Source organism: Polyodon spathula, chromosome 16 (assembly GCF_017654505.1).
Source record: "Polyodon spathula isolate WHYD16114869_AA chromosome 16, ASM1765450v1, whole genome shotgun sequence".
In the NCBI taxonomy this organism is placed as follows: Eukaryota; Metazoa; Chordata; class Actinopteri; order Acipenseriformes; family Polyodontidae; genus Polyodon; species Polyodon spathula.
The window spans coordinates 31,270,362-31,279,479 of NC_054549.1; positions in this window are offsets into that span (position 1 = coordinate 31,270,362).

The window sequence follows — 9,118 nt, forward strand, 5'->3', positions numbered from 1 at the left end:
CTAAATCTGTGCAGCATGCATTGGATGATCATCTATGTCCCATCCTCAGGACCTATTGAAAGTGTTATTTGGTAGATGAACTGTAACATAGATAGCATCAGGTCAGGTCATTCCTATAATGAACATCCTCAAATGCCCACTTCCATAGCTTGAGGTCACTGCTGAAAGAAGTATTCTCCTGAGTAAGGGGAAAGTAGGGGACTTTTTAAGTCTTCATTCATGGTACACTTTAAATCAAGTATCTAGGAATTAAGCATACATTTTATGCAACATATTATACATTTTAGCGTAAGGTTGGAAAAAGGACTGTCGACACGGTGACAGTAGCATAGGCGGTTCAATTATGCCTTGAGAAAGTGCTGAATAGAACTGAATAGATGAATGGTAATTTAATAAAAACATGCTAAAGATACTGATGATGCATCCTAGGACAAGGTTCTATGGATTGATGAAATCCTCTTTACTCCTCAGGTGGCATGAGTTTGGATTGGAGACAAAGAGTGGAAGTCCCATGTTATTCTCGAGTCACGTGTCCAACTTTGACATAACAAAGAGGTGTCACAGAAGGTTGTGTTTACTGCACATTATACAGGAAACATGTTTCAAAATACTGTACATAAAAGGTTTCAACAATCCTAAAATGCATCTGTGTTTGTGAAGGTTTTTTTTTTTGTTTGTTTGTATTTTGTTTTGTTTTTAATCTTTCGTCTCTTCAGTCTCCAGGCTTCCAACTGCATTTAAAGGAGAGATTGAACAGATTAGGTCAGGAAAAGAGGGGGAAGTTTTCAAATACACATAACTGTCATTTCAAGATGAATGAAAATAATAATAAAAAAAAAAAGCCCAGAACTGTGTTTGGTTAGAACAAACACATTCTACTATAGTATGCTGCACTGTATACTCCTTCCAAGCCCAAGTGAAAAGCAGTGTTAAGAGACCATAGGCACTAAGTATACCTCCAATAACAATTGTGCAATAGATATTGTACTGTATAAAGACTACAGGAATGATCTGAGTATAGGTAATACCAGCATAATTAGAAACAAATTAATCAAGTTGTGGTACTAAATCATTGTAATAGAAATGCCAGATTAGTGTCACTTCCTGGGTGTTGATAGATGAGCTGTTTAATATTCCTTTAATGAGTTAAACTGACCAAGTCTAGTCCCTTGCTTGGTGTCTACAAAGTTCACTTTTTTTATGAGGGGCTCTACAATAAGGAAGAGTGACCTATTTCATAAAAATCTTTCTACAGCCCGTTCTAATGGATATTTAACAAGTACCCCTTACGTGAATATGAAATCTAATATATTTGTACACAAATAATATAGTATGGATTTGTGTGTTACATTTTTGTTCTTTTCTTTTTCTTTTACTATGACTTTTTTTACCCATATTTCTTCTAGTTAATTTAGTTTTTCAATACTTAATTTTTATTGTCTTATATTATATATCAGTATAGATTATATATATCGATATATATATATATATATATATATATTATATATATTATATATATATATATAATACATGATATTAAATATGTCATCCAATATATTGTATTACATTACACAAAAGTATAGTGTGGGGCAATAGATATAATACACCCCTAGTATATATATATATATTACACTATATTTTTCAATGCATCTGCTTTGTTTTACTGAATGTATATATAACTCCATATGTATAATACCATTTTAAATGAAGGTCCAGTTTGTGCTGCTATGCATTTATTTATGTATTATTGCCTATAACTTCACTAAAAATGAAGGACATTTTAACAGCAGATGGTCATATTGTAACTCATTAGCAGACCAGCACCATAATTACATTGAGCTTCTATGCATTTCCTGGCATGCTAATTGTTCAAGAATACAGACCGTTGTGAATAAACATTTTTAACACCAGTATATGTGATATATATATATATATATATATATATATATATATATATATATATATATATATATATATATATATATATATGCAGTGATTGTGATAAACAGTATGTTACAACTGGTACAGATTTTTTTTACAAATTAAATTTACTAGCCACCAGTGACCTGCTTTTCTGACTAAGTATAGATTGGGACTGACAACTAGAACTGTAACCTTAGCTAGCAGATTCATTATGAGCACACGTCTCAAAATGAAAGATGTAAAAAATAAAGAAATGTAATCCTATTTCCTATTATGAGTTGTACAGAGCCCTGTGGTTCACAGAATTCATTTACTTATGAAATTAAGGTCTGTCTTTCCACAGTTTATGAAAAGTTCACGGGGAAATTGAATGGATTTGTTCATCAAGTGGTAGTGACATGAAATTCTAGAATGAAACCTCATAAATTTGAATGCTGCACCAGACCTTATAAATCTTTAAATCATGCAATTGCATGTATAGCCTTGCACTTGCAAGAGATGTTGTTTTACAGTTGCAATTTTCTGATTAGTGAAAAAGCAAAAATGCCACATACAATCTTCATAATTCTGTCACTCTAAAATGAACATTTAGCTGAGCATTTCATACCTAGTCATGCCAAAATGAATTTGTCTAATGTATATAATGATGTATGATATATGTATTATCTCTGCTGTCTAATATTTAAATTAAAGTGCATGCTCTTGTCAATTTCGTTATGCTAATGTAAAAAGTGTAAACCCATTCTGCGCTCAAGAAAATTTTTTAAGCAGTTGTTGTTAATTCTCATCCTCATGTGTCACTTCCCCTTTTTTCAATTTGCAATGTAGTCTGGTGTTTTAGAGCAATCACTGTAGCAACAGAGTTAAAGTCTCAATGGCTGCCTGTTAATGCTGTCCTCTGTACACTGGACAAAAATTAAACAGATATTTAGTTCCTGGCTGGTTGATACAAAAACCTTGACTTCAGGGCTGGGGTATAAAATCACAACGTGCTTTTTTTTGTGTAGGCTAACCCAATGGTCCTCAATCTTTGAGCCCATGATGGCAGCTGGCATAATCTACAAAGCTGCAACACTGATGTACTGCTAGAGGAACTAGTTATTACAATGTACTACTCTGTGTTCTCTGCTTTTGTGTAATTTAATACATCTGTATATTAACGTTCTTTTATTTCACATTTTGGAATTTTTAGTTAGTTAAATGTCAAGAGAGACATTTAACTCAATGATATTCAGACTTGCTGTACATGAAATATACAAATGAGGACCACTGGCCAATCATGGTACATTTTTCAAAAATTAATGACAGATGAATCAATGGATACACTATACACACATACACATTTGCAGCATGTGCACGGTTGTAACAATGAGATAAACTACAAACAATCTGAGGCAATCAATGACTAATTAAATACTGCTTCTAATGTGCATATAAAATAGTTTCCCAATACAATTATGGAAAGGTATGTTTTATCCTTTAGGTATCTGGGAGTCAGACAAGTAAAATAAATGCATGGTAATGCAAAACAAATGTATTGTCATAGTTTTGTTATGATTGTAATTTATACATATTTGAAAAATAATAGTACATCTTGTCTTGAAATTGCTTGTGCATTCAGGGCTGCCGTGCAAGTTAAAGTTATAATAATGTGTTACTTTTATTATTATTATTATTATTATTATTATTATTATTATTAGAAGAAGTGTTCAATGCACAGGTTGATTTAGGATATTTAGTATATTTCCAGATCACTTATGGAACTGATATTAAGCAGTGTCGATGGTAAATCTGGAAGTTGAGTTTTACAAAAATGTAAATGTTCTTTATGTGTATTATGACTGGACTGTACTACCAAGTACTTTGGAAGGAATACTTTTGACCTTTATTAATATGCAAAAAAATAAATTAAAAAAAAATTGACATCCTAATATAACCCAACACATGTGGTTTAGATTATCTTTATACAGACTTTAATGCATTTCCTCATGCCTGAGATGCAGTAGGGCTCCAGGGAGAATGCAGTTCTGTCTCACAAACCTGAGAGCTGTATTAGTTTTTATACCAAACATTCTATAATATATTGTTATGATTGACGTACATGTGTATTATAAATGCCTACTTAACACATGTATACTATATTAGTGCTATTGGGAACCTTTTTAAACTACTTTATCATTCTTATTTAATCATTCTAATTCTGACAGTGGTTGATAGAATCACACATTAACTTCCCATCAACCACACTTACTGCATAGAGCACAGGCATAGATGATATTTGTATTAATTAATTTAACATATAGTTATCTTGCAATCTTGCAGTGACAGATTCAAAAACATTTTTTCCAACATCATCAATGTATTTTTTTTTAATATTTGGTTTATTAGATTTGCTAACTCCATTAATGGTTATGGAAATAAACTGCCTTATACATTTCTTATTTTCAGGGTCAAAGAACGTCACTAGCTGGAAAGTAAGTCAGTGATTAGGGGGAGTAGCTGCTTGTTTAATGACTGGAAAGACACCGCTGAAGGGGTGGCTACACTTTCACTCAGTGCAAGAGTATCTTAAAGTAAGACGTGCAAATGGAGCTTTCTTAATTCGTTTTTTTTAATTCAAAACTGCACATGTGAGAACTGTGTTGTGAATGGAAGTACACGGCACAAGCCAAAACACCTTCAAAGGTTATTAGGTCAGCTGAAATGTTTTAATTTGGTGTATGTGGTATGGACATGGTTTTGTTTTTACTCTCTGTACAACAAAGCTTGATAGGATCTACAATTTGAAATACCTGAAACAACCCTAGGCGGTCTCGAGGGCCATCAAACAATGCTGCCAAATTACAGACATATCAGGTTAAAATATGAGACAAATTAGACCACATTAAGGAAACACACCTGGCACAAGATCCACCAACTGGCAGGAAGGCAAACTCATCAAGCCCCTGTCCATATTGACTGCATCCTTCATTAACCAAAGCTGCTGGGCTTTGCTGATCTGCCACCAGTCAATTGACCTCTACTTCTGTGGATGCATTTGTTATATTAAACTGTAGTAAACCATTCAATGTTCTGAGCAATCATACTATTTGTAATGTTGTTGTCCAAAGATGTGGCAAATCTGTTAACTGTCTTACTGTTTTTTTTTTTTACTTCAAATTATCGATATGAATGAAAGAATGAGATTGACTGATGCTTTGAAAAGGAGGCTATACTTTATTCCTGTAAATACTCATGCAAACAAGCGATCTGGGAAGTACAGCATTAAGAGTTCTTATCCAGTCTCCGTCTAGCTCAATGGCTAAACTGCATTGATATGTTAAAGGGTGTATATCCTTTCTATCACTTGGTCTCAGGATTCATTTAAGATACATCAAGAGATATTAAATAGGTATGGAAATGAAAGATTATAAGAATGTATATGTACATTTTTTCTATACATAATCATTGCAAACATTACAATTATTATTTTTTTTTGCCTATACAATCTATATATGGGTATAACATATCATCACAATTCATAAACACTAGAGTCTAGAGTAATAAATAATACATTGGTAAATGTAATACTTCAATGGCTTGCATTGATGTTGCATGCACATATTAGAAAATGCTCTGCTGAAAAAAAAATTAATCTTTAAATCACTAATGTAAACCCTCTAAGATGTTCTGTAACCCATACTACACTCCTTCAAAAGATTCCTGTGTTGTGAGTATTTGCCCAGACTTTTAAATATAGTATTATATATTCAGCATTTGTTCCAGAAAAGTTTGAAAATTATAAATGTATCTAAATAGCTAAAAGAAAAATTACTCTTCATTAGCAATATTAGCCGCAGAGGGTGTATTGCCTAGATAAAAAAAAAAAAAAAAAAAAAAAGCAGCTATGGCTTAATCATAATCCTGAGAATCCTTCTCTTTCTGAGACTCTATTAAACTCACTATTTACCTGATTGCCAGATAGCAGAAGTGCAGTATATTAGGCAGTATGCAAAGGTAAAGAATGAGCCACCCCACTTTCTCCACCAGCAAATCAATAAAAAAGAAACTGATAAGATTTTCTAGTTGGGGAAAACCTATTTTTTTTATAAACAACTGCTTCTTTTCCCTGTAATTGTGTTCAGGCTTTGGAATAGCCTACATGGCTAATAGCGGATACAAATAATGTTGTTTTGCTTCCTCACAGTAAGAAATTATATTCCATATTCATAACTACTACATATTTCAGAATACAAGTTTCAAAACTACATTCATAGCAGCTAAAATCCTTCCGGAACGCAAGACCACAACGCGATTACAAACAGCAAGCATTTGCAATCATAACAGAATATCTGTGAAACCTGTTTTATTCACTGGCTATGGCTACAGCCATTTCCCATGATCTAGGTATAACAAGACACCACTTCTCATGCTTATAGATCAAGAACAAGCTAAAGAAGCGAGCAGGTGCAGCAAAGTACCTGCACAATGCTTCTCTGCGAGCCGAGCTGTTATATTTACAACTAACCATTCCAAACCCAGGCATTCATTACGTCACATCAACAGTAACATATTACCACTGAAGTAATGGTAATGTTTTATAAATCAGTAAGGAAGCTAGACTTCAGTATAGAACTGTTTAAAATACTGTGAAAAAGAGATGATGCGACCTGTGTATAACTTAACCCAATATCAATACTGAACGCTAACTGTTAATTCAGTGTCATTCAATAGTCTTAGCCAATGCTTGGTTTGGTAAAGGATTAATACAGCTCATCTCGCCCATAGCACATAATCAAGTATGGCACATAATATGTATTTTATTCATTAGTATTTAGTGCAGACCTTTATCCTGGAATCACAACTACTTTGATCAGACTTTCTTTCAGTTTGTTAACACAGAGAATTGAAGGTCATGCAGAAGTGATGCCGGTATCAAACATCTCTACAAAAATGAGGTTAAAAAGCTTCTGACCCCTTATGGAAACAAGATTTTTAATATTAGATATGTATTTAAAGAACTGCGAGAAATGTTCTAATTATGCAAGGTTTTAAATCATTAAATGCAACATTAGCATGGATACATTTTTAAGTGAAAAATGATTAATAAATTAAAGTACATATTTGGTGTAATTTTAATTTTCAAAAGTACTCCATTAGGAATCAATTGGGTTCTTCTTACAACTGTGCTGTAATCATAAGGCATGGCCAAAAATAAAATGAAATGATCCTAGTTTCTGTGATCACCACTGGTTTATATATTTCATTCACTTATTTTTCATATTTATTAAACCTAAATAAATAACTTAAAATAAGGTGAAAATAAGACTGCCATTAAAGTTAACATGAAAAGCATCCTGTTACCACCACAAAACTTCTGATGCAAGCTAGTAGTCTAGTTCCCACAATTGTGATACTTTTATTAACACTGTCCTCTTTATTAACCACACTCCGAAAAACAGTCTGGTCCTAAGCAAGTGATACCTCTTAATAAAGATGCATTTTGATTTTTAAATGTTTATTTATGTATTTCGTACTCAACAGAATATGTAACAAGAAACATATCATTAAAATCAAGTATTGTGATTTAAATGGTCCTTAATTGTATATAAGTGATAAAGTATTTATCCCCCTTATTGCAATCCTAAATCTCTACCCTTATTGAGAATGTCTACTCAATGACAATATTATCTTATACATTGAACAAGTGTTTTAAATGAAGCCTTTGGAGATACCATAATTCAGATTGTCAGATTTGAAATCCCCAATTAGGCTGATGTTCAGTAGAGAGTTTTGAATAATTTTGCTCATTATTCAAAAGCATTGAAGGGTATTCAGTCATAAAACATGATATCATAGCTCATTATAGCACTACTCTATGCTTAGGCTTTATCACTTTTTTTGTTTGTTTTTTTTTTAAATTCAATGGTCTACAAACATCTTTTAATGAAAAAAAAAATCTTTGGCATGGATTTACTTTTTGTTCTCAAAATTAAAACTGTATTTCTAAACGCACTGGTAGAAAGTTATTTCAACAAATGGTAAAGTATTGTTTGTATTCCTTTTATTTGTACTTGAGCAAAAACTTTGAAATTCTGTCCCTTTGTATATATGTGTGGGTGAGTCTGTGTTTAACATTAAAATCACAAAGCTTTGTAAATTAGCCCAACACTGAAAACGCATGAATGACAAGAACTCAGACACAGGTGCACCTTATATTCCCCACCAAGTATTCCTGTGGTGATAACCTTGGGTTATTAGTTGTGCTCTTCATTTTACAAAGCAGACACACATACTTTTAACGAAACGGTTAGTAGCCACGAGTGAAATGAATCAGGCCTCTGTTTTCCTGTACCAGTATCTGTTACTACGTTTTTTCTTGCAGTCTGAATGTTTTTTGTAGACGTGGTGCCCTTTCAGTAGTGACTTGTTCCAGCTTCACTGCCCCCTCTATGACTCAGCTAAACTATTTTTCTATTGCAGTGAGTCAACCAGCAGCTGGTAGACCTGTGTTCTTAGCTTATCTTTCCTCAACAGCTCGACGGGCAGATTTTTACATTATTATCCCCCCCCCCCCCCCCCCCCCCCCCCCCCCCATTCTATGTTTTGGCCTATGTGTCATAAAGGCGACGTGTATAATAATTTATAATATGTAATAGTTTTAATATAAAACCTTTGGACCCTCCCCCAAATTACGATATGGTGATCTTGTTCTCGGAACTGTTGATTATTGGTTACACCCATTAGTTACACTCAATGCATTGACCTAACTGGACCCTGAGTTGTATAATAAAGCTTGTTATCATCAAATAAGTTTGCAACTCCAATTTTAAAATGTTTGGCTGTAATTAGCTCTAAATACATGCTATACATGAAGAAACATTATCCTTCTCCAAACTTATTAACGCAGAATACTTTCAATTTGCATATGGGTATCATATGATAAACTGTAGATTTTATACATATTTTACAAATATTTTCGATTCTTGATTATGACGACCTGCAGGCAAAGTTACAAAAAAACAACATAATCTGCGAATGCCATATGGCACACTTATAAACTGAATAAGTTAATAACTTAATAATAACTTAAAATAAATAATTGACCTTGAAATATTAAGTTTCTTGTTTACAGAAGTTGATCTTTAAATGCAGCATTGTGCTCAGATACATCTGGATCATTGGTTTGATCATTGTCACTCTGCGTGGATAATGC